At 44.1% G+C, this 25794-nt stretch overlaps 1 long non-coding RNA gene across 1 annotated transcript; it reads left to right on the top strand.

The window, feature by feature from the left end:
- The first annotated feature begins 940 nt into the window (after positions 1–940).
- LOC105882732 (uncharacterized) lies at positions 941–25142 on the top strand. Its single transcript, XR_001159395.2, has 3 exons — positions 941–1034; positions 12753–12863; positions 25038–25142. It is a non-coding gene; the product is annotated as an uncharacterized LOC105882732 (long non-coding RNA).
- The last annotated feature ends 652 nt before the right edge of the window (positions 25143–25794 follow it).

The raw sequence follows: 25794 nt of genomic DNA, 5'->3' as shown, positions 1-25794 counted from the left end.
CTAACAGACAAGAAATCTAAAGAATGCAAGTGCCCTTTATAATGCTAGACATAGTAGGTGCTCCATAAATAGTAGCTGCAGAGAAAGAAGTGTGAGATAGGGTCACTGCTTTCAAGGAACTTGCTCTTTACCTGGAAGGGAGTGGTATGGAGGATAGGGTGAGAGGTGAGATTTACCTGTGTGTGAAAGTGAAAGAATAAGTACAAATCCCTGTGAGTTTGGCTATACCTGCTCTCAGAATTCAGAGAAGAGAGAACACTGTGTGGGCAGGGGTCAAAGACTTTGTGCAAGGACCAGTGAGGTGGCCGGGGTGGGGGCTTTAGTTCTCTAACCAGGCTTCATGGGTTCATAGCTCAATTCCATCTCCCTTATCAGCTCTATGTTCTTGGGCAAGGCGATCTTATCCAATGTCATTAAGCCTCAGTCTCTTCTGCTTAAAACGGGGAGAACAGTGGTACCTACTCACTGGGTAGTTCTGAGAGTTAAATGACTGAATCCACAGAAAATGCTGGCACAGTGCCTGGCACTTAGCAATAGTGCCATGGATATTGTTACAGTGGAACTGAGCCTTGAACAATGAATATATAAACCCCACCTCATTGTAGTTGTTGCAAGGATTAAATGAGACGGTGTGTATTTGGAGTCCAGCACAGTGCCTGGAATATAGCGGGTATTCTTTCCTTGGATGTCCTTGCCCTCCAGTGGAAGGGCAATGCCTCGTATGTGCTTTTATCTCCCATGGCCCTTAGCACAGCGTCTGGCTCATTAGTTGGAGCATGGAGAAGTCAGCTGGGAGGTTAACAGCAAGTTAACAGGTTAAAACAGGGACATTCTAAGAAGGGGACTAGCATAAGTGAAAACCTAACAGTGGAAAATTCACCAAAGAACTTCAGAATTCCTTTCATTCTTTGTAACGTTAATTAAGCTCTGTTTGTCTCCCCCTAGTGGCCACGGAAAGCAAACACAGCTCACTTCTTTGGGGAAGGTGTCGGCAGCTTAAGCAAGATCACATCGCTCACCTGAAGATCCTAAAGGTGTGCTTGGCCTGTGATTCAGCCCTGCAGAATGATTCATGACCTGTCTCAACTACAGTGACTTGCTCTTGGTGACATTTCCCAAGCAAACAGTGTCATAAGAACTAGCCTAGAAACTCAAGAAGGAGCTAGTTATTTCGTCTCTTTAATCTTCATCTATCCAAATCCTTTGAACTCTGCTTTTTGACGTCCTCCTTCAGGGACATTAGCAAGTATTCTCCTCTTTCCTGTGCCATTTTGGGCAATTAACCACACAACAATGACAATAACAACATTTCAGGTGCTATCTCTGTGGCGAGCCCTGTTCTAAGCTCTCTATGCATTTAACTCATTCAATCCCCCAGACAACCATATAGGTATTGTACTATTTTGAAACCAGTTTTTCAGAGAGGGAAACTGAGGCCCAGTGAGCATACATAACTTCTGCAGAGTGACATAGCTAGGATGGGCAGAGCCAGGTTTGAGACCCAAGCAACCTGGCTCCAGACACCAGGTTCTTAAGCCCTGTGCATCAGCCTCCCAGCCCATGTGCTCTGGTGACTCATCTTGGGCAGTTGCCTCGTATTACTGGACTTTTGGGGCATAGGACACCATTCTCACACTTTACCAACCATACAAATCATGGAGAGAAATGGCTTTTTGAAAGTACATTGCTGGGTTCTGCCCTCAGAGATCCTGCTCCAGGTGGTCTGGGGTGGGGCCCAGGAATCTGCATTGTTTGCAATGGTGCTCTCTGGTAGAGTGGAAAGAGCACAGTTTTGGGACTCCATCTTCTGGTTACTAGTTCTTGGGTCTTACATGAATCACTTTTAGTTTTGCCGAGTCTGTACCACAGGTATAATGATTCCAACCTCAAAGTAGACATTGTGCAGGCTGAAATGAGATGATTTATGTCAGCGCCTGGAACACACAGGCATTCCTTACTTAGGTGCCCTTGTGCTCAAGCTGGGAGGCTGACAGCGAGGGTCTTTAATCACACATGCCATGGGAAAAATGGGACTTTTGGGGTCAGGAATGGACATTTTCTCCCTAGAGCAGCAGTGGTATAGTGACAAGAGTGTCATTGACTTGGCATAATCTGTGGCACAGTGACTTCGCACCTCCGTTTCTCATGGCAGCAGTGTGGGTACCTGTTCCTTTCACAAAGGGTCGTGGGGAGAGCCCTCGCGTAAGGTTGCACTTGAGACTGCGATGTTTCCTTCTTCCTAGTACCATCCTTCTTACTCAGACCATTTCTACGTGGGGGCGCAGCGGAGTGTCAGTCAGGACAGGGGCTGAGTGTGCAGGTCTGAGAAGACGGGAACTGGAGCCTGACTTTTGGGAAGGCAGACCCTCAGGACGCGGCAGGGCAAGGCAGGGAATGGCTCTCGGAGGCTGCAAAGCCTTGTCCCAATTCTCCGTAGAAGGGAATGTGTCAGTTCTGATGTAGAAGAGAGAGCGAGGACACCCAGGGAGGCTCTGGGACAATTCCGCTTGGCCCCTCGGGTTCATGTCTCTGTGGGATTGAGAGCTTCTATTCAAGGAGAGGGCAGGCACAGAGATGGCAGCTTGGCTCCTGTGTTGTCTCCACAAATGGGATCAATAACACTAGCTTATCTTTCGCTTAACCCAGATCTCTCACTTCTGCTTTGAGCACTTTGGTATTTTCTCACTCTCTATCTGTGAAGCCCATATGTCTCATTGCTCACTGCGAGGACCTGAAATGCAGAAGCTGCCCGTGTTATAGACAACTGGGGAGCCCAGAGCACCTCCACAGCATCCTCTGAGTCTCCCCAGCAAGTGGAGCCTGGGAAGGCTGGCAGGGTTCACCTGGGCTGGCCACTCCTTCCAGGTGTGGCCCTGTGGTCTCTGCTCTGGGTTTCCAACCAAAGTTTTCTTGCCTCTCTGCACTTGGTGCTCTGCCTGGGATGTTTTCTCCACTCTTCTCCTCTGGATAACTCCCATTTATCCATTAAGACCAACCTTACATGTCTCCCCTGAGAAATCTTTCCTGATTCTCCCTTTGGTTCCTTACCAGAATGCCTGTGTCCATCACTCTCGTGTTCCCACAGTACCTCAAACGTCTCTGATTCGGCACAGACTGCACAGTGCTGTCATTATCCGTCTCTGTCTCCCACCAGGCTGTGAGCCACTTGAGGGCAGGGATCATGTCATAGCTCCCATGTAGCCTGAGCATCCGCACGTGGGAGATGATTTGGGAATATATTTTTGCATGAATTATTCACAATGTGGCTCGATTTCTGTCATGGGTCCTACTGTGCACCTGGGTCTCATGCCCGCGGGATTGCTGGTCTTTGGACTCCAGCTGCTAGAAGATTTTGTTCAATTATAACCTTGACAGAAGCTTGGACAGTCTCTACTCAAGTGTTGTGTGTGCTGGGAGTTGACATCGTTTTTCGTCCATCCCATTCTGTTGTATAATAACATGGTTATAAAGGCCATTTTGGCATATCCTTAGTAATGACAGCAAACTATTTATGTGAGTTAGAATTAGATTCAGTTGTAACAGAAAACCAAAATGACAGTGGCTTAAATAGATATTTATCCTCTCTCATGTAAATACCCATCAGCAACCCTGTCCAACACTGCTATGATGGTTCTGGGTTCTGGTCTACAAAGTCCACAGGGACCTGGGCCATTGTAACCTTCCATTATACTCTCCCTAGGGCTTACCTACTGTCCTCTTAGCCCGAGATGGAGCTTTATTAGTCTCATGCCCATTCCAAACACGGAGGGAGGTGGGCAGAAGGGGACAGAGTGGGTGGGCCATCTATCTCTAAAGAAGGTTCCCAGATTCAACAAGAACTACTGCAGGACATTTTGTGCACACCCCATTGGCAGAACATAGTCATATGACCACTTCTATTTGCAAGGACGTCTGGGAAATGTAGTCTTTATTCTGAGCAGTCAGGCTCCCAGCCATGGAAGGAGGAAATGAAATTGAAGAATATTAGCAGTCTTGGCTACAATATTTGCTTAGTGATTTAACATATCATTTTTATATCTGTAATCTGGGCTGATACTCATATGGAAGACAGGGTAAGTAGTCACAAAGACACACAAGGTGAGTAGCAGAGTCAGAACAGCTGAGAGGTGTTTCAATGCTGCACCCTTGCTGTTGTGTGCTTCCCACCCTGGGCTGAAGTTGGCTTCTTTTCAATTACCCACCAGTCCTAGTTGTGTCAGCTTGAGAAAAATGGAAGGAATACAGTCTTCCTGCTGGGTAATAAATGCCCCTCCCCCCAACAGGGCCGTGCTGTATTCTGAATACTCTGCTCTTCAATGCCCCCACATGTGCCTGGGTGGCAAAGTACCCAATAAATGGTGGAATTGATAGATCACCGTGGAACCCCAATTCTTCTTGTTTAATAATTATAACAATGTACATTCCTGTAGCACATTATAGTTAGTCTTTGTATCTCTGTGGTTTCCAATCAGCTTCACAGTTTATGGAGGAATTTACAGTTCACCGGAGCTGTGTTGTTGGGGAAGCCCTTTCTCTGGCACATGGGAAGGGGTTAAGACTTGATGAGGCACTTTCCAATGTGACGCCTCTTTAGTCATCACTGAACTTTTTAGAGTGTCTTAGTCCATTTAGTGTCACTATAAAGGAATACCTGAGGCTGGATAATTTATAAAGAAAAGAGGTTTACTTGGCTCATGGTTCTGCAGGCTGGAAGGTTCAAGACTGGGCACCTGCTGGGGGTCTCAGGGTCTCAGAAGGTGTGGAGGGGAGCTGGCATGTGCAGAGATAATGTGTGGAGAGGGGGAATGAGAGAGGGAGAGAAAAAGGGAGAGAGAGGAGGGAGGTGCCAGGCTCTTTTCAACAACAAGCTTTCATGAAAACTAATGAGTGAGAACTCACCCCTAAGGCAGGTCGTTAATCTATTCCTGAGGGATCCACCCCAATTACCCAAACACTTCCCATGAGGCCCCACCTCCAACTCTGGAGATCAAATATCAACATGAGGTTTGGGGGTACAAACATCCAAACTGTAGCACAGAGCTTGGGATTATTACCCTCATTTTAAGACGAGGAAACTGAAGTTGAAAGGGGCTGAATAACTTTCTGTAAAGGGTACAGTTGTGCTCAACCCTACCTAATGGACTTGGTCTTGGGGTTCTTCCATTCTTGATCACTCCTTAGGCATACAATGAATTACCAACATTTGCAAAGTGCTGTTTGGAAGACACCAAGGATTATCAATGTGATACCTGCTGTTCTTGGAGTCCCAGGAAAAGCCAATTGGAGATCCAATCAGTACTAGGGAGTGTGTGTGTGTGTTTGATTCCGAAGAGGGTGTCAGGGGGTCAAGCAGTTCCTTACTCCAATGGGGACCAGGGAGCTGGGAGGTGTGGAAGGTGCAAAAAAAGTGCGGGAAGAATAGAGGAAGGGTCCTATGTACCTTGAATACTTTTCTGCCTCCTTTTGCTAAGTTTCTTATATAACACTGGTGCAGAAGAGAAGTCACACCCATGGGAGTTCAAATCTTGGCTGTGCTACCTAATTCCTGGGCAAGTTACTTCCGCTATCTGTATCCATTTCCTAATCTTTGAAATCCTCCCCCCGAATAGAGTTGTTGTGAAGATTTAATGAGATTATATGTACTAATATATAACATATATTTTATATAATATTATATGTAATTATGTATATAACAAGTTCTAACCAAGTGTAAGCTATGATATTCATGATAAATATTTCAGAATAATTATACTATGAGAATTAAGGCACTTATAAGAAGAATGCAGTAGGTGCTTTAATGGTATTTACAAATATTATTTAAAAACTAATCATTATTTTATTGCCATTAATTTTATTAGGATGTTCAAAATTGAGATCATAGTAATTAGTGCAGATATTTCTCATATTAACCAGTAGGTGGTGCCCACGTTGTGTTTAAATTCTGAAAAAGCCTAAAAAAATACATACATATTCATTTTTTCTATTTTTACAGGAAAAAGTAAGAAAAAAAAATCTTGCAAAAGACCATTGTCTGTGCCATGGAGAGATAATTAGGGTATGTAAAACAGCTGTTACAGTAATTAATAAGCTCAGTGACTGGAGAGTCTTGAAAAGCTTTGCTGCAAAACTGCAGGAAAGTAATTGACCTCATTGACATAGGAAAAATTCACGAGCTCACACACAGCAGGGGAAGGCTGTGCTCTTGCCTGGTGGATTTAGAACCAAACCAGGGGCTGCTGGAGCCTGCTTTGGAGCCACACCTGGGAAGACTCTGAAAACGTAAGTTCTAGGAGGGCAGGGTCTGTTCTCACCCATGTTCCCAGGGACTAAGCCAATAAGCACAGTAGATGCTCCATAAACATGTGTCAGGTGAATGAGTGAACGCCACAGCATATGCAGAGTTTGGAAATCCAGGCCTCAGTTTCCTCATTGTAATACTGGACAGACTTGGAGGTTCTGGGGTCTTGTCTCCATTCGGTGGCCTGGCCCCGGGCATCACCCTCCTCTTGTCTGGGTGCCACTTGCTTTCCATGTGAAATGAGGAGCTGGGAGTGGACATTGTGACCCTGTGTGGCTTCTGCGTGGACATATCCTGCAAATCAGAGGAGAGGGGTGAGCATGGGCGGGGGCTGTCAAGTTCAGGCTGTTTTGGTTAGAGAGTCTGCACAAGTCTCCTAGGAGAAAGCCAGAGGCTGCCTAGGGATTACGCGATCATCATCGCCTGAATTCTGGTTTGCCTGGACTTGCTGTATAACCTTGCACGAGTGGTTGAACGTTACTGTTCCTCCTCTTTGAAGGAGCAACACTCTGTCTGGGTAAGGGGATGACGTGGTCCTCAAGCACTTTGTAGAAATGGAAATATATTCCAGGTGTTGAGTCTATTATATGTGTTTTAAGGGCCATGTCGTTGGAATTTTATCTCTAATATATTCCTCCTATTACCCATTTTCCATGAAGTTGGGCCCCACAAAGGGGTCTTTATTTTAAAGCCCAAGCATTGTCTTCTAACTCTTGCTTGGTGTGGCAGCCATCGAGATGCACCACTCAGGTCTCCTGCAAGAGAACGGCTCTGCGGGGAGCACAGTGGGTCGACAGCCCCCAGCAGCTGCCCCATGAGCCGAGGCTGTGCTTTCCCCAGAGCACTGAGCTTGGCAGGGGTATCTGCTCAAGCCAAGATGCCCCCAGGGAGCAGCTTTGGCTTTGGGACTCCCGACCCTCCTGGTTGAAACTCACTCGGAACTGCAGTCTGAATCTGTTCCCCACAATCTTTCCTTCTCTCTCCTTTCTCAGATGTCAGACCTGCCTCACTGTCTGAAGGCCCTTCCAGCCTTCTCCCTACGGCCCCCTAATCCCCCACGGGAAGTGAATCTCTTGTGCATACGTCTAGTCCTGTTTTGGCATTGCTTCCTGGAAGACCTGGGCAGCCCACCGGGCTACCGTGGGATGAAGTCCTGGTCTCTGTTGCTGACCCATTGTTTGTATTCTAGACCATATAGGTTGACTTTACCTCCTTATTGGTTTGTAGAAAGCAGAAGTTCCAGCCAACCACTATTTAAACAAAAGGGGATTTATTATCTAACTCATAGGATACAAGTTACAGCAATTATCTATTTGTTACAGCTGGGATCTATATTAGTCAGTTTTCCCTTGGTTATTCTATAGTCCAAACCTCAAAATCTCAGTGGCTTATGAGCCCAAAGACATATTTCTCATTTGTGTTACATGTCAGCTATGATTCATGTGTCTTCTTCATTCTAGGATCCATGCTCAAGGAGCAGCCCTATCTGGAACATGCTGTTCTTGTGGCAGAGGAAATAGAATAAGAAAGTGGATAAAACCATGATTCTTGGAAGTTCTCTCTAAGATTGGTGTATGTCATTGCCACTTGCATTTCACTGGCCAAAGCAAGTCTCATGGCCGGGTCTGGTGACAACAGACAGAGAAGTATACTCCTCCCCACAGGGAGGCACTGCAAGTCACCCAGCAACAGGTGGATGTATAATCCTTTTACCACGAAGCCAGTGAACGCACGGTTCATCCTCACTAGTCACCATTCCATATTTGTGAATTTGCATACTCACTGAAATTTATGTGTAATCCCCAAAGCAACTCATGCACTTTTGTGGTCATTTGTAGACACACGCACAGCAGTGAGTTAGAGTTTTCCAGTGTGCATGTTCCTAGCTGCGGTTGAACAAGGCAACACTCTGTCACCTTTTTGAGCTCTCCTCCAGAGAGGAGCAGGAGATGGGGGTGTAGAGAGCAGTGCAGTACATTGCAGGAAGCTCCAACAATGGGCCAGGTGGACTGGATCTGAATCCAGCTCTGGCTCCCCTGTGAGTGAGGTGGCTTCAGGCAAGTCACTTAGCACTCTGGATTTTGTTTCTGTTTTGTAAAATACAGAAAATATAACCTAACAGTATTTTTTTAAGGATTTAAGGTTATAATCTATGTGAGATCTATGTGTATATCTATCTATATAGATATAGATGTGTGTGTGTGTATTGTGCATATAGACACACACACACACACATTTACCCTAGGAGTGATGGTTCAGTATTTTCTAATTCAGTATTTGCAACAATTTTATAGAATATAACTACCATGAATAACAAGAATCAACTGTATCTCAGGGTCAATTGGGGGGGGGAGGCAAGAAAGAGCACCTCTCTTTACCACCCGTGTTCTCAACCAAATGAGAAATCACACAAATGACTAAGATGTGGAGACCAAATGCCACTTTCATTATTGATGAAGATTCGTGGGGGCATAGAGCCCCCATGGGCTTGCTTATTGCTTATCCAGTATTGTCTACTCAAGGTCAATTGGGTTCTGCCGAGCAGACTGCACTTTCTCAAGGCTCTGCTGCCCATGAGTCTAGGTGGACAGGGGAAGACAAAGGGACCAATGACCGTCACTCAACACCTTTGATAAGTGATCTTCCTAATGAGAAATGTGGACCAATGGCGGTTGTATCCAGACCAGGAAACTCATTCTACCTCTGCGGGGAGTAGTAAAGGGCCAGAAATGTTTGGGGAAGAATTGCAGGTGTAGGGAAGGGGCATTCCTACCTGACACATCAGAGGAAGGTACAGCCCTAGCTGTGGGCTTTGGCGATGAGCTGGGGCTTCCCTTCTGTCACTGCTGAGTGCTGACTGCGGTTCTGGTCCCTGATCTCTAAGGTGCAATCAAGAAGAGGAAATCACAGCTGGTGTCCTGCTGGGGAGGTGACCTAAAACACTTTGGCTAGTTTCTCCTTGTAGGTCATTTGTATAGAAGCACACACTTGGGGTTGCAAATAAAAATCATTCCTGGCCACTTATTTCTGAATCAGTTTGGATCTGTGATGGAATTGTTCTGCCAATGGTTTGCAGTAAGGAGGAGGAACACCAGCTGTTGATCAGACCCCAGGAGACAGGGAAAGCTGGTCTTGGCTGCTGCCACTACAACCTTGGATGGCATTATATGCAGGCAGGGAACTGGGGCGTGAAGATTGACAAGCGTCACCCAAGGAGCAGGCAGTTCCAGAGAAACAATTCATCTTTGTTCTTTATCTTTTGCTGAGAGATCTTGGTAGCTTTTTAAGGCTAAGAACTGGAGCTGTTTCCTTGGTTACAAAGCCTCACTAGGGCAAAGGTGGGGTGCATGTGCCACCTGTAGGAATCTAAAATGGCAGATTGCAAGTGTGTGTGCATATTAGATATATCATCTTAGGGCTGCCAACAAAGTGGTTGGCTTAAAACAGCAGAGATTTATTATTTCATAGCTCTGGAGGCCAGAAGTCCAAAACTCAAGGTGTTATTATGGCCATGATCTCTCTGAAGGATATCATGGAGAATCCTTTCTTAGCTTCTTGTGGTTGCTGGCAATCCTCAGTGTTCCTTGACTTGTCGATGAATCACTCCAATCTTTGCCTTCATCTGCACATGGCCTTCTCCTTTGTGTCTCTATGTTCAGAATTTTCTATCCTTATAAATACATCAAGCCTTGGATTAGGGCCCATTCCAATTCAGTATGACTTCATCCTTACTTGATTGCATCTGCAAACACCTTACTTCCAAATAAGGTCACATTCACACATTCTAGGTGCATATGAATTTTTGAGGAACGCTGTTCAACCCAGGACAGTGCATGCACATGTATGTCCTTGTGGAATGCATCAGACACAGGCTTTGCACACTTCTAGTACTTTCCTCCTCCTATTACTGCCTTAACTTAGACCCCATGAACTATATCCCATGCTTTAAGAATCTATAAATACTTTCATATCTTTTACTTTATCTGATTCTATCAATAATTCAAAATTGTATTATTTTTCCCATTGTTTGAAATAAACTAGATCTCTAAGAGGTGAAGTAACTTTCCAAAGGTCACATAGCTTGTGTGTGGCAGGACAGGTTTGTCCTGTTCTGTGCTCATTCAGCACAGAATGAGCCCATAACTTGAAGCAATAAAAAGCCCCGCAATTCACCCATTGCCTTCCAAACTTTTTTTCACTAATGAAGGGAAAAGCCTTTTTATTCTGCAACTTGAAGTTGTTTGGCAATGTTCCTTTTCCAGAACCCCATCGATGCTCAATCAGTCATTCAATCCTTCAAATAATATGGACCACCTACAGTGTTTGAGGACAGAGTGATGAGTGGAAAACACAGTTTCTGACTTCGTGGAGTCTACTGTCTAGCAGTGAAGGAGACAGATATGCAAACAAATACACAGATCAACAGATACTTGCAAATGGTGTTGGTTATAAGGGGAGAATGACAGGATAGGACTCGAGTTTAGACTGCGGAAGGGTCAGTAAGGATTCTAGGAAGGTGACAATGAAGCAGAAATCTGCAGGATAAGTAGGATTTAAGTGAAGAGAGGGCATGGGGCAAGGCAGGTGATCCTTGGTGTTCCTCAGCTTGTAGATGCATCACTCTGATCTCTGCCTCCATACTGCCACATGTGGACGGAGCTCTGTGGCTTGAGGGGATGAAGGGACGCTGGGGTGGCTGCCAGGGCCAGAAGGAAATCAGAAAGACAGAAGAGGAGGCAATTTTAGAAGTGCAGCTGAGAAATGATGGGGGCTCAGGTTTTGGTAAGAGAGAAGGGAGGAAGGGGTAAGGTTTGAGAGAGATTTTGGAGAGGGAACCAAAAAGGTGAAGGTGTTGTACTGGCTCCTTGCACAGATATGTGGCCTCTGACTTGCTATAGTGAATTTTCTTCCCAGCGAGGGCTCACGTCTCCTGGGTGGCGCCAAGAAGGAGTGCCCTGCATCCTGACCACAGCTTTGGGGATCTGTTCAAGATCATGTAGTGACTCTGTGGTCTGCGGACTGAGGCCACTGTCTGTTTCCACTGTCGTATAGCATGGGACTGCTGTCAGATGAAGCCAGCTGGGCCTACGGCCTCCAAACCTGGCACAGTCTACCCATGCTCCCTTTTCATTTATAAACATTAATATTAATAATTGTTTTCATCAGATTGGGAAGAGAAGAAAGAGAAAGTGCCTGGAGAGGAAGCCATTCATTTCTTAGCCAGGTACATCAGGACTCGGGCCATTTGCCTCAATGGTACTTTTTGGTGGTGCTTTGGGCTGCTGTCTGGCACCAGGCAGCAGAGGAAATCGATGTGTCTTCTGACTGGGAACAGCTCAGAGCTATGCAGGTGGGTGGTTATGAGAACCCAGGAGTTTTTAGAAATGAGAGAGAATGACCAAGAACAACTTTGAAGTTAAATATAGATTTTATGCTGGTGTCTTAACCCAACAGGCCGTGACTAGCAGTGTGTGTATATGTGCATGTTTACGTGTGAGTGTGTGTGTCCCTGTGTGTGTGTGTGGGGTGCGGGTTGGGGGAGAGCGAGAAGCCTCTATCTTTGAAGAATTTCTGGAATTTCCATGCTGAGAAGGGATCCAGAGATAAGCAACCTTTGTTGGACACCTGCTATGCTCCAGGCACTCTATGGGGCGTGTTCATCTATATTGTATGTTGGATTCTATCCCGATCCTTGCTATGGTTTGGATATTTGTCCCCTGCAAGCCTCATGTTGATATTTGATCCTCAGTGTTGGAGGTGGGGTCTGGTGGGAGGTATATGTGGCATGGGGGTGGATCCCTCATGAATAGATTAATGCCCTCCCTTGGGGTGAGTTCCCACTCTATTCATTCTTGCAAGAGCTGGTTGTTAAAGAGAGCCTGGCACCCCCTTCCCTTCTCTCCAGCTTCCCCTCTGGCCACGTGATCTCTGCATGAGCCAGTTCCCCTTCGCCTTCCACCATGAGTGAGGGCAGCCTGGGGCCCTCACCAGATGCAGATGCTCAATCTTCAACTTTCCAGCCATCAGAATAATGAGCCAAATAAACTGTTTTCTTTATAAATTACTCAGCCTCAGATATTTCTTTATAGCAGCACAAAATGGACTAAGATAATTCTTATGTAGCTCAGTGAGGGAGGAAATATCATTCCCATTTTACAGATGAGGAAACTGAGGTTCAAAGAGCTGGGGTGGGTTGCACTCCATGCTTACCTCAATCTTTGCTTTCTCACTGTGTGGTAACGCCTGTCGTGGTGCTCACCTGTCTTTTGCACTAGCTTCTAGCCCTTGAGGGACCAACATTCTCTTTGTGTCCCCAGTGCCTCTAACCCTGTGCTTAGCACATAGTGGATACTCACTGCATTTTTAAGGTTGATATTTTGTTAAAGTTTAACATGTACAAAAAAGTGCACAAATCATAAATATACAGCTTGATGCATTTTTTTTTTTTACAAAGGGAACACACCCTGTAACCAGTACCCAGCTCAAGAAGCAGAACTGCTATTCTCCCAGAAGCCTCCATAATTTCCTGTTGCAGCCACCAGCTCCTCCTCTCATCCTGTCTATGGTAGCTACTACCTTGATATATAATTCCAGAGATTAGTGTTGCTGGTTTCAGACTTTGTATGGATAGAATTATATGTATATATGCCCTATATTATTTGCTTGTTTATTCTCAGTACTGTAGAATATTTCATTCTATACATATGTTACAATTTATTTGTTCATTCTTATTTGGGTTGTGTCAAGTTTTTGGTTATTATGTATAGGGTCGATAAGCATACACACACACATACACACACACACGTGACTTTTGAACAACATGGGGGTTAGGAGGCCAACCCTTCATGCAGCTGTAAGTCCACATATAACTTTTGACTCCTCAAACCTTAACTACTATAGTCTGTTGACTGGAAACCTCACCAATAACATAAACAGTGGATTAACATATATTTGCATGTTATATGTATTATATACCATATTCTTACAATAAAGTAAGATAAAGAAAAGAAAATATTATTAAGACCATCATAAGGAAGAGAAAATATATTTACTATTCATTAAGTGGGAGTGGATTACCATAAAAGTTTTCATCCTCATTGTCTTCATGTTGAGTAGGCTGAGGAGGAGGAGGAGGAGGAAGAGGAGGGGTGGGTCTTGTCTCAGGGATGGCAGAGGAGGAAGAAAATCTCATATAAGTGAACCTGTGCAGTTCAAACTTATGTTGTTCAAGGGTCAATTGTATATTATATAACAGATTATATATTAGAATATATAATACATACATATATTCTAATAAAAGTCTTTAGGTGAAAATGCTCAATCCATATTTGATGAAAGAATAATGTCTTGCTATTTGCAGAAATGACTCATATTTTATAAATGAGGCCCTTGATACTTTATATAGATTGAAGTTCATGGGAGTTTGGGGGAAAAGTAGGAGAAGTAGAAGGATCCCAGGAGGGAGTCCTTGATGAGCAGAGGTGGAGAGCTGCAGCGAGTGTGGCCCAGCAGGGCGGTGTCCTGGCAGGGCAGGAGTGCAGAGGGGAAGGGCTGGGTGGGAAGGGAAAGGCTCAAATGGCCAGCTTCAAGCTTGGTCTTCATGTGACCAGCAGGAGGGAGTTGTGGATAGCTTTAAAGCAGGAAAGCATGATTAGTTTTTTTTTTCTATTTAATTTTTTAAAAATGGAAATTAAATTGTCTGTGGTTGCCATGGTGACTGGGGGAAAATGACAGGAGCCAGGGAGCCAGGGTAAGAGGTGGCTGCACCTGTTCACTTGTGTGTTAATGAGGTTGTTGGTGGGATGGAGCAAACCCACGGGGAAGGACATTGTGAAGAAATAACTGCAAACACTAGTTAGGAAAAAGAAGGCCAGGAAAGGTGAATGCAAACATGGCTGTAAGGGTTTGGGCTTGTAGAAAAATGGGTACAGAGCAGGTAGGGTTAGTAAATTTAGGGAAGTGAGTAGAGCGAGGGGACTGCCACTTGTGGTTTCTATTTCCTTGATGATGTTGAGGTGAGGTTATCAATCAGCTGAGAGTGAGGAGGGAAGTTCAGGAACTAAAGAGGGAACTAAAGGGAACTAAAGAGGCAGAAGTGGATATAAAAGAGTGGATTCTAAATAAATCACAAAGGATTATAGGCACTTAGGTAAAAGATTGAGAATCCCCAGACCGAATAAGTCCTAGTTGTTTGCTATCATTAGTTAAAAAAACATTGCCTTCCTTCCTAATCTTTCTAATCTGTCATTTGCAGTATTCTTAATGTGAAATCTCTTGGTTCCTTTCTATGCTGATTGTTTGAAGTGTGGGTGTAACTGGTTTTCTTGCTGTGTCTGTTTTATTGTTCTTTTCAAATATTCAGCTTTTGGCTCTCCTTTTGTCTCTGTTTTGTAGTTTTGTTTCCAAATTACTAACTTCTCCTCTTGTCTTTTTTTTTCCCCTCTTGTCTTTATTATGTAGTTTTATCTACTTTCTTTGGCTTTATTCTGTTGTTCTTTCCCTAAATGTTCACAAGCTTAGCTCAATTAATTTTCAATCTTTCTTCTTTTCCAATGTAACATTAAAGGCTATAATTTCCCTCTAAGTACCACTTTAGCTGAATTACACAAGTTTGATGTACAGTGTTTTTTGTTATCATTTTGTTCTAAATATTTTCTAATTTCCATTTTTTTTTTTTTTTTTTTTTGAGACAGAGTCTCACTCTGTGGCCTGGGCTAGAGTGCCGTGGCGTCAGCCTAGCACATAGCAACCTCAGACTCCTGGGCTCAAGGGATCCTTCTGCCTCAGCCTCCCAAGTAGCAGGGACTACAGGCACGTGCCACCATGCCTGGCTAATTTTTTCTATATATTTTTAGTTGTTCAGCTAATTTCTTTCTATTTTTTTTAGTAGAGACAGGGTCTCACTCTTGCTCAGGCTGGTCTCGAACTTCTGAGCTCAAATGATCCACCCGCCTCGGCCTCCCAGAATTCTAGGATTACAGGCGTGAGCCACCTCACCTGGCCTAATTTCCATTTTTATTAATTGATTTTTAAGATCTTTGGAAGTGTATTTCAACATTTCTGAATATGATTTTGTTTTGCAATTACTTTTTAAATTAGTTGCATTGTGCTTGAGAGTGCCTGGTTAGTATGGTGGCCTCTCTATGATGTTAGCAAACACTGATGACCACCAACTAGATCAGGGGTCAGCAAACTATGGTGGCCTGAGAGCCAAATTCTGACCACTGCCTATTTTTATAAATAAAATTTTATTGGAATTCAGCCATGCCTATTCACTCACATATTGTCCATGGCTGCTTTCGGGCTACAACAGTAGGGTTGAGTAGTTATCACAAAGACCATGGGCCTGTGAAGTCTAAAGTACTACATGGCCTTCAAGAAAAAGTTGTTGACTTTTGGGGTGAATTTACCATTCAAAATGGTTGCAAAATGGTAATTCTGTATTCTTTGTTTAATTCCAATTCTCTAACACTTCTTCATTTTATAGATGAGTTTATTTAATAAGGAGAAACTTTCCCTATCAATTATTTGGTTACCTTGAGGCATTGTTTGCATAGGAAAGGTAGGATAGATGCATGATTTTTTCCCCTTTTTTTGATTAGTTTTTTTAAATGAGTTAATTTTCTTAAAAATGATCATTTAAAAATTACCATTATGATATATTTGACATATTTCACTTCATTATAATCTTTTGCTTATATGTTTACTAATAGATTTTGTGTGATTTATATTGCAAATATATTTTCTGTGTTTCTATTCATTGCAGTTATTCTTATTGATGCTCACATTGTCCCAACTTTGGGAGCCTCAGATGGGCTCTGGAATCCTTTTGATGTGACCTTCATTAGTCTTCTATAACTTTCTTGCTTTCTGGTATAATAATGTGTTCCAGGCTCATCTTATATAGGTTCTTCCCCATACTTGAGAACAATTTTGTCTGCAACTGAAGGGTTTAGTCTATATTTATTTTGGAGACTGATATATTTGGATTTAGTCCTTTCACCTTCTTTGTGCTTTCTATTTGCATTTTTTATTCTTCTTCTCAACATCCCTTTTCTTATGTTTTATTTTGATTGCATTTCCTGTAGTCTTCTTTTTCCCCTCTAACCATCGGAAGTTATTTTATATTTTTAACCTTCTAGTGCTTGCCCTTAATTTTAACATACATCTTAACTAAACAAAGGATAAAGTTAAATTATATGTCTAGACTCTTTCTGAAAAAAACCTTAGACTACTTTAACCCTGGGCCTCCCTCCTTTGATCTTATGTGTTATTGTTGTCTATTATTTACTTCTGACCTTGTTTTTATCCCAAATTAATCAATAGGATTTAATGGATTTATTGCTTTATTATTGACTTGTAAATGCTGGTTTAGATTTGCTTACCTTTTAGAAAGATCAATTTCCTTGCTTACCATTCTTTCTAGAATTTTCTGATTTCTATTTCCTTCTAGAAAAAACACATATCTTAACAATTTTTTCTGTAAAATTTTGTTAATGATAAACTCTTTTGGATTTCCCCTTTTTTAAAAAATTCTTTAGCTTGGCCTTAGGTCTCTGCCTCTCACAGCTCTACTCTCTTCTGTTAGCCTCATGCCCAGCGGACCCTTGGCACATGGTACCTGGGTCCATGGCACTGCCAGTGATTGCAAAGATCAGAGAGAACCTGTTTCCTGACTGTTTTTCTGACAGGGCTTTGATTTACATGGCTAAGGTCACATGCTTATCTCTCAACCCATCACTTAACCTGAGACTGAAATGTCCTGGTTAGCCACACCTAGGTGACCTGCCCTCCTGAAAGCCAGGGGTGAGGATAGTGCCACCAGAGCAACATGACCAAGAATGACAGAAGGGTGGCTCTCCAAGGAGATGCTGGGGTGACCATAACACCTGCCTGCTGCAATGATCACATCGGATACGGCTAATGCTGCAGGGCAATGGTTTTGTTACATGTGCTTTCTCTAAAAGTAAATTACTAGTTATCTTTGGTCCTGCAAGCTTTTGCACCTGTAAAAAAGAACAACAGAGTGTGGATTCAGTGTCCCTCCCCACTCATCTGTCCCCGTGGAGGAAACCTGAGGAGGTGTGAGGGAGCCTGGTGGCTGTCCTGCGGGAGCATCCCTACAGGAGAGAACCTTCCGGGAGGAGTGCATTCAGCTGGCAGCTGCGGGCTCCCAGGACCCACTGCAGTGTTGAACCATCTGGGACTGAGCCAAGCGGGGCTTCCAGGGCTGCATGTTTCTACCCAGTGCAAGACTCCTCTGCAGGCCGTCTTTGTGCTGGAGCACCTACTGGAGCACCCAGTGGGCTGGCTGAGACCTTCTCAGAGCTGCACTGCAGTTTGAGGCTCTTGCTATCTGATTTTCTTTGTTATCTCTCTCTCCCTTCATAGATGACAGACTGAATCATGGTCTGAAGTGTTTCTATGCCTACCCCAGCTCCCTCCTGCCTTTAACTCATGCAACCATTCCCTCCAGTACATCTTTTCCACTGCTGACTCTGCTTTGGTGTCTGCTTTGGTGTTTGCTTTGGTGTCTGCTTCCTGCGGGACCCGAGCTGATGCAGAGCCTTTCCTGGCAGCCAGCCGCTTTCTTCTTTTTCCTTTTTCTTCCTTGCCCCTTTAAAAAATCCTTGCCTTTCTCCCATTTTCTTATTCTCTATCCTTCCTCTTCTACCTCTGAACTACTCAAAATGCAACAATTGATCTTATGAGAGGAGAAAGGGATGGCTCCCCCAAGACTAAAAATTTTGGAAGCGGTATTATTCAGTGTTCTCTAGAGAAATAGAATCAAAAGGCTGTGTGTATGGGCACCTGTGTGTGTATCAATAGAGAGAGAAAGCAAGAGAGAGAGTGATATATGTTAAGGAAATGGCTCACGTGATTATGGGACTAGCAAGTCCAAATTCTGCAGGGTAGTCCAGCAGGCTGGAGACCCAGGGAAGTGCTGATGTTGCAGCTCGAGTCTGAAAGTAGTCTGGAGGCAGAATTCTCTCTTTCTGTGGAACCTTAGTCTGTTTTCTCTTAAGACCTTCCCTTGATTGCATGAGGACCACCCATGCTATGGAGGGTAATGGGCTTTACCCAAAGAAAGTCCACTGATGTAAATGTTAACCTCACCTAAAAAATAACCTTCACAACAACATTCAGACTGGTGCTTGAACAAATATCTGGGTACTACGTCTCTCCAAGTTGGCACATAGAATTAATCATCACGGAAGCTTGGAGGGAGCAACGTGGAGGAGCCACTCCTGGCTGGCAGCCCCGTCAGGCTCGCATACAGCAGGAGCACAGTGGACGGAGAGAGGGCAGTCAGGATGCAGAGGGGGAGACACTAACTGGCACCTCTGCTGAGCCCTGGGACATGGAGAGACTGGGATGCTCTCTCCAATCTCCTTCAACTTCTGTTTTCCCTTGGTTGGAGTCACCATGGGGCCAGTGTTGCCTCTCTCTGTGGCTGGGGAGAGAGCAGCACCATGGATGGTCTGGGGAGAGGCCAAACTGGAGCTTCAGATGCCAACAGGCATTTTCACGGCCAATCAGAGAAACTCTAAAAAATGAGGCTCGAGACCATCGAACCCAGAGCTGGCATGCGATTGGGTGTAAGGGCATTGGCAGGGAGGAAGGAGGTGATTTCCAAGGCTAAGAGAGGCTGGTGAAGACCCAGACGCTTTCAATCAGGTTCGACAACCTGAGATTTCTTCACAGACTCACAGGTCCAACCCAGCTGCTATGGAGCATGGAGACAGCTGGGAAGACTCTCAGGGCCCTGTCCAGAGTCCAGGGCAGGGTCAGCCAGGCTGTGACAGTCCTTAGATGAGATGCAGCAGCCAGTCCCTCCAGCAGGCTGAGCAACTCATGACATCTGGAGAGCCAAGCATTATCCTGATGGTCCCACAGGTACTTCCCGTCTTCTCAGTCAGGCTGCCCCACTAGTGGAAGGGGAGGGGGCTGTTAAACTGCAGGAAGGAGAGTTCAGCCAGGACTCAGTCTCCAAAACCACATTTCTGAGCCCTGCTGTCATCAACCTACAATGGCCTCCTCCTCTTCTGCACAGATCTTTGCACATCCCTATTTCAGCCCTGCTCAGAGTCACTTCTTCTGAGAAGCCTTCCTTCATTCTACACCCTCTGAAATCCCACGTGGTCCATTTTTGCTCATGCCTAGACCTGCCTCTTCTTTCTCTTTTTTGATGCAAATATCAAGGATCCAACTGGTTTTTCTCTTGCTTTGTAGCTGCCACACACTAGTGGTCCTTTGGGTTCTTCTTGTCCTGAAGGTGGAGGGAGGTTTAAGGTAGAGAGTTTCCCAGCAAATGGCAAGAGGAAAAGGGCTGGGAGGTGTTTGGAGGTTTCGTGATGGGTGGGGCTTTGTGTCCCAGTGCTACAGAGGCCATGGCTGTGTGGTAACCTGGAGACTGACCCAAGGGCCTGGGTTTCCCACCGTGGCAAAGGTCCCTGATGCCGGACTTGAGGTGATCTTGGATGGTGAGCATGTTGGCAGGACCATGTGGAGGAGAGACCAGGGAGGCTTTCTTGGATGCTGGGGACATAGGAATCCAGCGACCCTCAGGTGACCTAAAGGGGTATGGAAAGAGGACCCCACTGGGGGCTGGGGTTGAATTCCCTAACACCAAGTGGCATAGTTGCTTAAAGAAGATTAAACTTTGATTTAGAAATGTGACATTTCTTATTTCTCATTGTTATAATGTCTATAATTTAATTTTAAACACTTCAGTATCACAGTGTGATTTCATATGTGTGCCAATTAGTTCAAACCACACCCTAGGTGCAGTCAGTTATCATAAATCAGGGATTCACCTCCCAGGAGTGGCCAGCAAGTCATCTAATCGGAAAGCTCATATTCTGGAAATGGCTGTGACAATCTCTTTTGTTACCTTTTCCCTTTATCAATACCACCGACTTTGCTAATTAGTGCAATGAGTTTAGAAATGGGTTTTCATTGGTGATATATGTGGGTTACTAATTAGCATAATGGATGTTAGAAAAAGACTCTTACTGGGAAAATTAATGCTGTGTGCAGTATGTGGACTGATTTAAATATTTTAGAGAAAATCCCCACACTTGCAAGGACCATGTCTGAGAATCCAGCAAGCCCTGGAGTCTGTGTCTTCAGAACTAGTGCCTAATGCCTGATCTCTAAAGGGTCCTCCCACTGCTAGGTTGATCATTCTGGTTACATGATGCTAATTAGAAGGGAAACATAATTCTGACTTGTAGAATATTATGGCATGCAAAATGGTTCACATAACAGACAGAGATCTGGTTCTTCATTGAGGTTATAGAACAAGTTGTATGAACTGTTTTTACCCTCTTATTAATACATGCTTGCTTAATAAGTCGCTGTATGTGTAGAGCTGTATTAATCAGGGCTTTCCAGAGAAACAGATCAAATAGCATGTGTGTGTGTGCGTGTGTGTGTGTGTGTGTGTGTGTACACATATATTTCTATCTATCTTTGTTTGTGCTGCAATAACAAAATACGTGATACTGAGTACTTTATAAAGAATAGAATTTTATTTCTCATAGTTCTGGGGGCTGGGAAGTCCAAGATCAAGGTGCATCTGATGTCTGGAGAGTGCCTTCTTGCTGTGGCCTTACATAGCAGAAGGGAGAAGGGCAAAAAGGAGTAAACACGCTCCCTCAAGTCCTTTTACAAGAGTACCTAATCTCATTCACCTGAGGTGACTCAATCACCTCCCAAAGGTCACCCCTCCCAACACTGCTGTGTTGGCTTAGGTTTCAACACGAATTATGGAGGGGATGAAAACATTCAAACTGTAGCTCACTCACTCACTCTATCAAGGGATTTATTTTAAGGAACTGGTTCACACAATTGTAGAGGCTGGCAGGTCCCAACTCTGTAGGGCAGGCTGGCAGGCTGGAGTCCCAGGGAAGAGTTGATGTTGTTTCTCTAGACCAAAGGCATTCTCCAGGCAGAATTCCCTCTTCCCGGGGGCACCTCAGCCTGTTTTCTCTTAAGGCCTTCAACTGTTTAACTTTTTAGGTAAAGCTCACCCACATTATGAAGGATAATGTGCTCCACTCACAGTCTGCTGATTGAAATGTTAGCCTCATTTAAAATATATCTTCACATCAATATCCAGACTGATGTTTGACCAAATATCTGGGTACCATAGCCTAGGCAAGTTGACACATGAAATTAATCCTCTCAAGCACTATCTGGTCTGAGTTCCACTTCCACGTAACCTGGTAGTGAATGTGTAGATAAGCAGCTTAATCTGCCTTGATTTCCAATCTTTTGTAGTTTTTGAGCTGCTATCATTTATCAGAAAGAACCTAATGATTGTGCATTTCTAAATTGGCTTACAGCACCAAGTGATGGTGTCAAATGCATGCTTACATGCAACCATGGTCCTGTTGAGTCTCTATCGCAGCTCTGCACATGTTATCATTTTGGTTTTCAGCTGGAAAACCTGAGGTGTCGGTGTTTGTGACTTGCCCAAGGTTACAGAACTCTTAATTGGCCAAGTGGATGCCCCTTCCCGTGATATGAGCTTGCTCCCCTCAGCTAGCCCTTGCTCGTCTTTTCATACTTTACTGAGGAGATGTAGAAAGTGGCTCCAGAAAGGAAGCAACTACCTGGAGGTGCTGTGCTGCCTCACTCTTGGGGTTGCCTAGTGTGCCCCTTCCTGGCTCTTCTTATGTACCTTGGACTCCGCTATGGCTGGCCACGGCCTACCCGAGACCATGAATGCTGTCTACTTTGGGCAGCTTTTGAAAAGCACTGCTATCTGGGCCTACTTCAAACCCATTAAATAAGAATCTCTGGGAGTTGAGCCTAGGCACTGATATATTTGTAAAATCCACCTGGGTGATTCCAATGTGTAGATGGGCTTGAGAACCCCTACTCTTTCCCTGCAGACCTCTCTGTAAAAGGCCAGAGGATAAATGCTTTGGCCTTACAGGCTGTGTGGTGTGTTGCAGCTACTCGACTCTGCCCTTGGGTAGGAAAGCGTCCATTAATTATGTACAAGCTGATGATCATGCTGTATTCTAGTACAACCTTATTGACAGAGATAGAAATTTGAATTCTATGTAATTTTCATGTGTCCTGAAATAGCATTCTTATTTTGATCCCCCCCCCATGCTTTAAAATTATAAAAACCATTTTAGCTCAAAACAGGCATGGACTGGAATTGGCACATGGGCAGTATTTTGCTGACCTGTGCTCTATACCATTGTTGTCTCTATTGAAATTTCCCTGGCCTGTCTCTCATTCTCTCAGCATCCTACTTATTTCCAGGTGTCAATTAAAGTATTTAATAAAATAACCCATTCTGGTAATGCAAGACTTATATCAGCTTCCTCTGAAAATATGCATTTTAACTGAGGCTTCTGGTAAGAATTCCTTACTTAAAAATGTTATAATGATCAAATTATTTTTGTGCAGGGTTGAAGAAGTTCAGGATAAGCCACTCCAATATATGGCACTTTGGAATATCGATTACTTTGAGATGAGAACACTTGAAAACCAGCAAACACAGGGAGAAGCTTTCTCTGAACTCTCCTTGTCTGCCTGAGACAGATGTCCAGGAGAAACTCAATTGTCATCAGTCCCCTCCCTGGGATTTCATCAACCAGGAAAGATTGACTTATGTCACAGGAAAGGGGACTAGATGTGGTCACCACACCCAGACAAACCTTGTCACAAACTCTCAAATCTCCCACCTACTCTTCTAAGGGCTCTTTCATCTTTCCTAAACAGCATTTATTCTCCCCCAAGTTGCATACTTCCTCCTACACTCTCCCTCGTGAAGAAGGTGCTAAATCTCACTATTTTTATGGGTATTCACTTTTTTCTGTGTTGCCTCTGTGCGTGTGATAAACTTACATATCTTTCCTCCTGTTAATCTACCTCTTGTTAGTTTACTTTTTAGACCTGGTTGTCGAACCTCAGAGGGCAGCGGGACAGCCTTTTTCTCCCAGTTTGTTGGGAAACTCTTTTGTCTGGGAGAAGGTTTTAGTACAGGTTGAGTATTTCTTATCCAAAATGCTTGGAACTAGAAATGTTTTAGATTTTGGATTTTATCAGATTTTGGATTATTTGCATTAAAGTTACTGGTTGAGCGTCCCACATCTGAAAATCCAAAATCTGAAATGTTTCAATGGGCATTTCCTTTGAGTGTTGTATCAGCTATCAAAAAGTTTCAGATTTTGGAGCATTTGGATTTCAGATTTTTGGATTTGGGATACTCAACCTGCAATGTACCATAGAACCAAGACACACAGAGGAGAAGGGCTAGAGGGTGCCTGAGATTGCCTCTTTTTGTTTACATTATTTATTCATCCACCCATTCAATATATACTTACTAAATGATCTTGGTGCTACACATTTCTGCTCACAATAGAAGATTTCCAACAAATGACAGTGTCTTGGCTTTGCCATTTTCGAAAACAAGGCTTCTGCTTTGGATCAGGTCCCTAAACCCTAGGAAATGCTATTTATCCCTCTAAGCTCAGATCAGGAGTCAGTCCCTCAGGAAACCTCTGACTCCTCTCTCCTCCCAAGTGAATGGGTTAGTTCTGATCGGTTGTTTCTGAACTTGTCACCCTTCTATTTCTGCTCCCATTTTATTGATTAATAAATTTATTTGCCTTTATTTGTATCTCTTGCTAGATGCTTAGCATCCTGAGGGCCTTCTCATTCATTTCTATATCCTGGAGCCTGACACATAGCAGACGCTCAATAAATCTGTTGAATACATTTACTCTTTCAATGGATTTTTTGAGCCCTACTATGTACCAGGCACTGTTCTAAATAGTGAACAAAACAGACAAAAATCCCCACCATCCCTGAGTGCTTCTGTTGTGATGGGGTAGGAGGTGGGAAACAGGCAATAAACTAACTAGGTGAGCAAATTGCATAGTATGCAAGAAGGTAGTAAGTGCTTTGGAGAAAAATAAATTGGAGTAAGGAGTGCTGGGGACTGGGAACGGGGTTGTAACTATAAACAGGATGGTAGCAAAGACTGAAAACTGGCAAGAGAGCGCCATGTTGCTATCTGTAGGGAGGGAGTCCTAAAGCCCTAAAGCTGATGTGTGTCCGGAATGCCCTAGAAACGGCACGAGGGCCAGTGTGGCTAAGAGTTGAGTAAACAGAAAAAAAATTACTTCTATTGCATTGATTTGAAAGGTGGACGCAGTATAATCCCTGCTCTCTGGAGACTTAGAGACTAAAAGGGAAACCAAGGCTCAGAGAGGATCATACAATACAGCTGTTTAGGATTTGATCTGGAGCCCCGGGGCCTGACCCCAATTTCTGCTACAGAGACCATTGCTGAGCCCCCACCTGGTAGGCACAGGTCCACAGGGAGATCAGCATCCTGGCCCCAGAGACGAAAGGTCTCGTTGTCTTGCAGAAACCATGTCCTTATATCCTGTCCTGAGCAAAATGGGAGGATAAGATACAACCAGACACAGGGTCCAGGGAGAGAGCGTCAGTCGGAGCTTTACCACTGCCAGCAATTTTGAAGTTGCCCATATTTCTGCTCAGGCAGGATGTTTTCTTGCTCTGAAACCTTTTAGCAGATGACAAGGTATTGCCCCGGGTGTATTCCAGAACACAAGTCTTTGCTAAAGTGGTTAGACAGCTACTTTCCTTCAAAGCCAGGGACTGCCCCGGGGGTGAAACCATTTGGAGAGCGTTTTATATTTGCAAAATGTTGCTCTGACATGTTATCATTTATTTCTCTCAACAGCTCAGTGAGATCGGAAAGCTTTCTCGGGTGTGTTTTACATCTGGGAGGAAGAGAAAGAGACAAGAAGCCTGCTGATTCAGTAGCGGTCACTATCATCGTCATCATCATCATTGTCATTATCACCATCATTTTTGTTTGTGGGGAGGTACGGAAGAGTATAAAGCACGGCTCCTGCCTGTAAGAAATTCACAGCTTACTTGGTTAGACAAATTCATTCATTCTTTCATTCATTCACATATTCATTCAACAATGCCTTCATTTTGAAAACTTTCATTCAACTCTTGTTATATTATCGATAATTATTGGAGATCCAAGGGAATACCCCAAAAGTTATAAGGCATAATTCCTGCTGGTAAGAAAATGTACAATCTAGGTGGGAAGATAAGTTTGTTCACTCATTCCTTCACTCAGATATTCATCTAATAATGCCTTCATACTACAGGCTTTTCTCGAGCTCCTGTTAAATTCCAGATAATTACCGGAGACCCAAATGTATACTCCCTCCCCTGGACGGGTGTTAGGAGAAGGCCTCACAGAGAAGAGAGCCTTTGCTCAGTCTTAAAGGATGAACAGGATTGTACGTGGAGGGCAGACTAGAAAGAGGATGCTTTGTTCAGGCCAAGCAAGCAGCAGGTGCCAAGGGAAGAGTCAGGAAAGGCGTGGCTGTCCAGGGAAGTCCGTCTGGGGAGTCCAGTGCAGCCGGAACACAGAGGTGAGGGTGGCAGAAGCTGGAGGGAGGAAGGTTGGGACAGACTGG

Source organism: Microcebus murinus, chromosome 7 (genome assembly GCF_040939455.1).
Source record: "Microcebus murinus isolate Inina chromosome 7, M.murinus_Inina_mat1.0, whole genome shotgun sequence".
In the NCBI taxonomy this organism is placed as follows: domain Eukaryota; kingdom Metazoa; phylum Chordata; class Mammalia; order Primates; family Cheirogaleidae; genus Microcebus; species Microcebus murinus.
The sequence above is the reverse complement of the archived record's forward strand: the minus strand, read 5'-3'. Positions and strand labels throughout refer to the sequence as shown.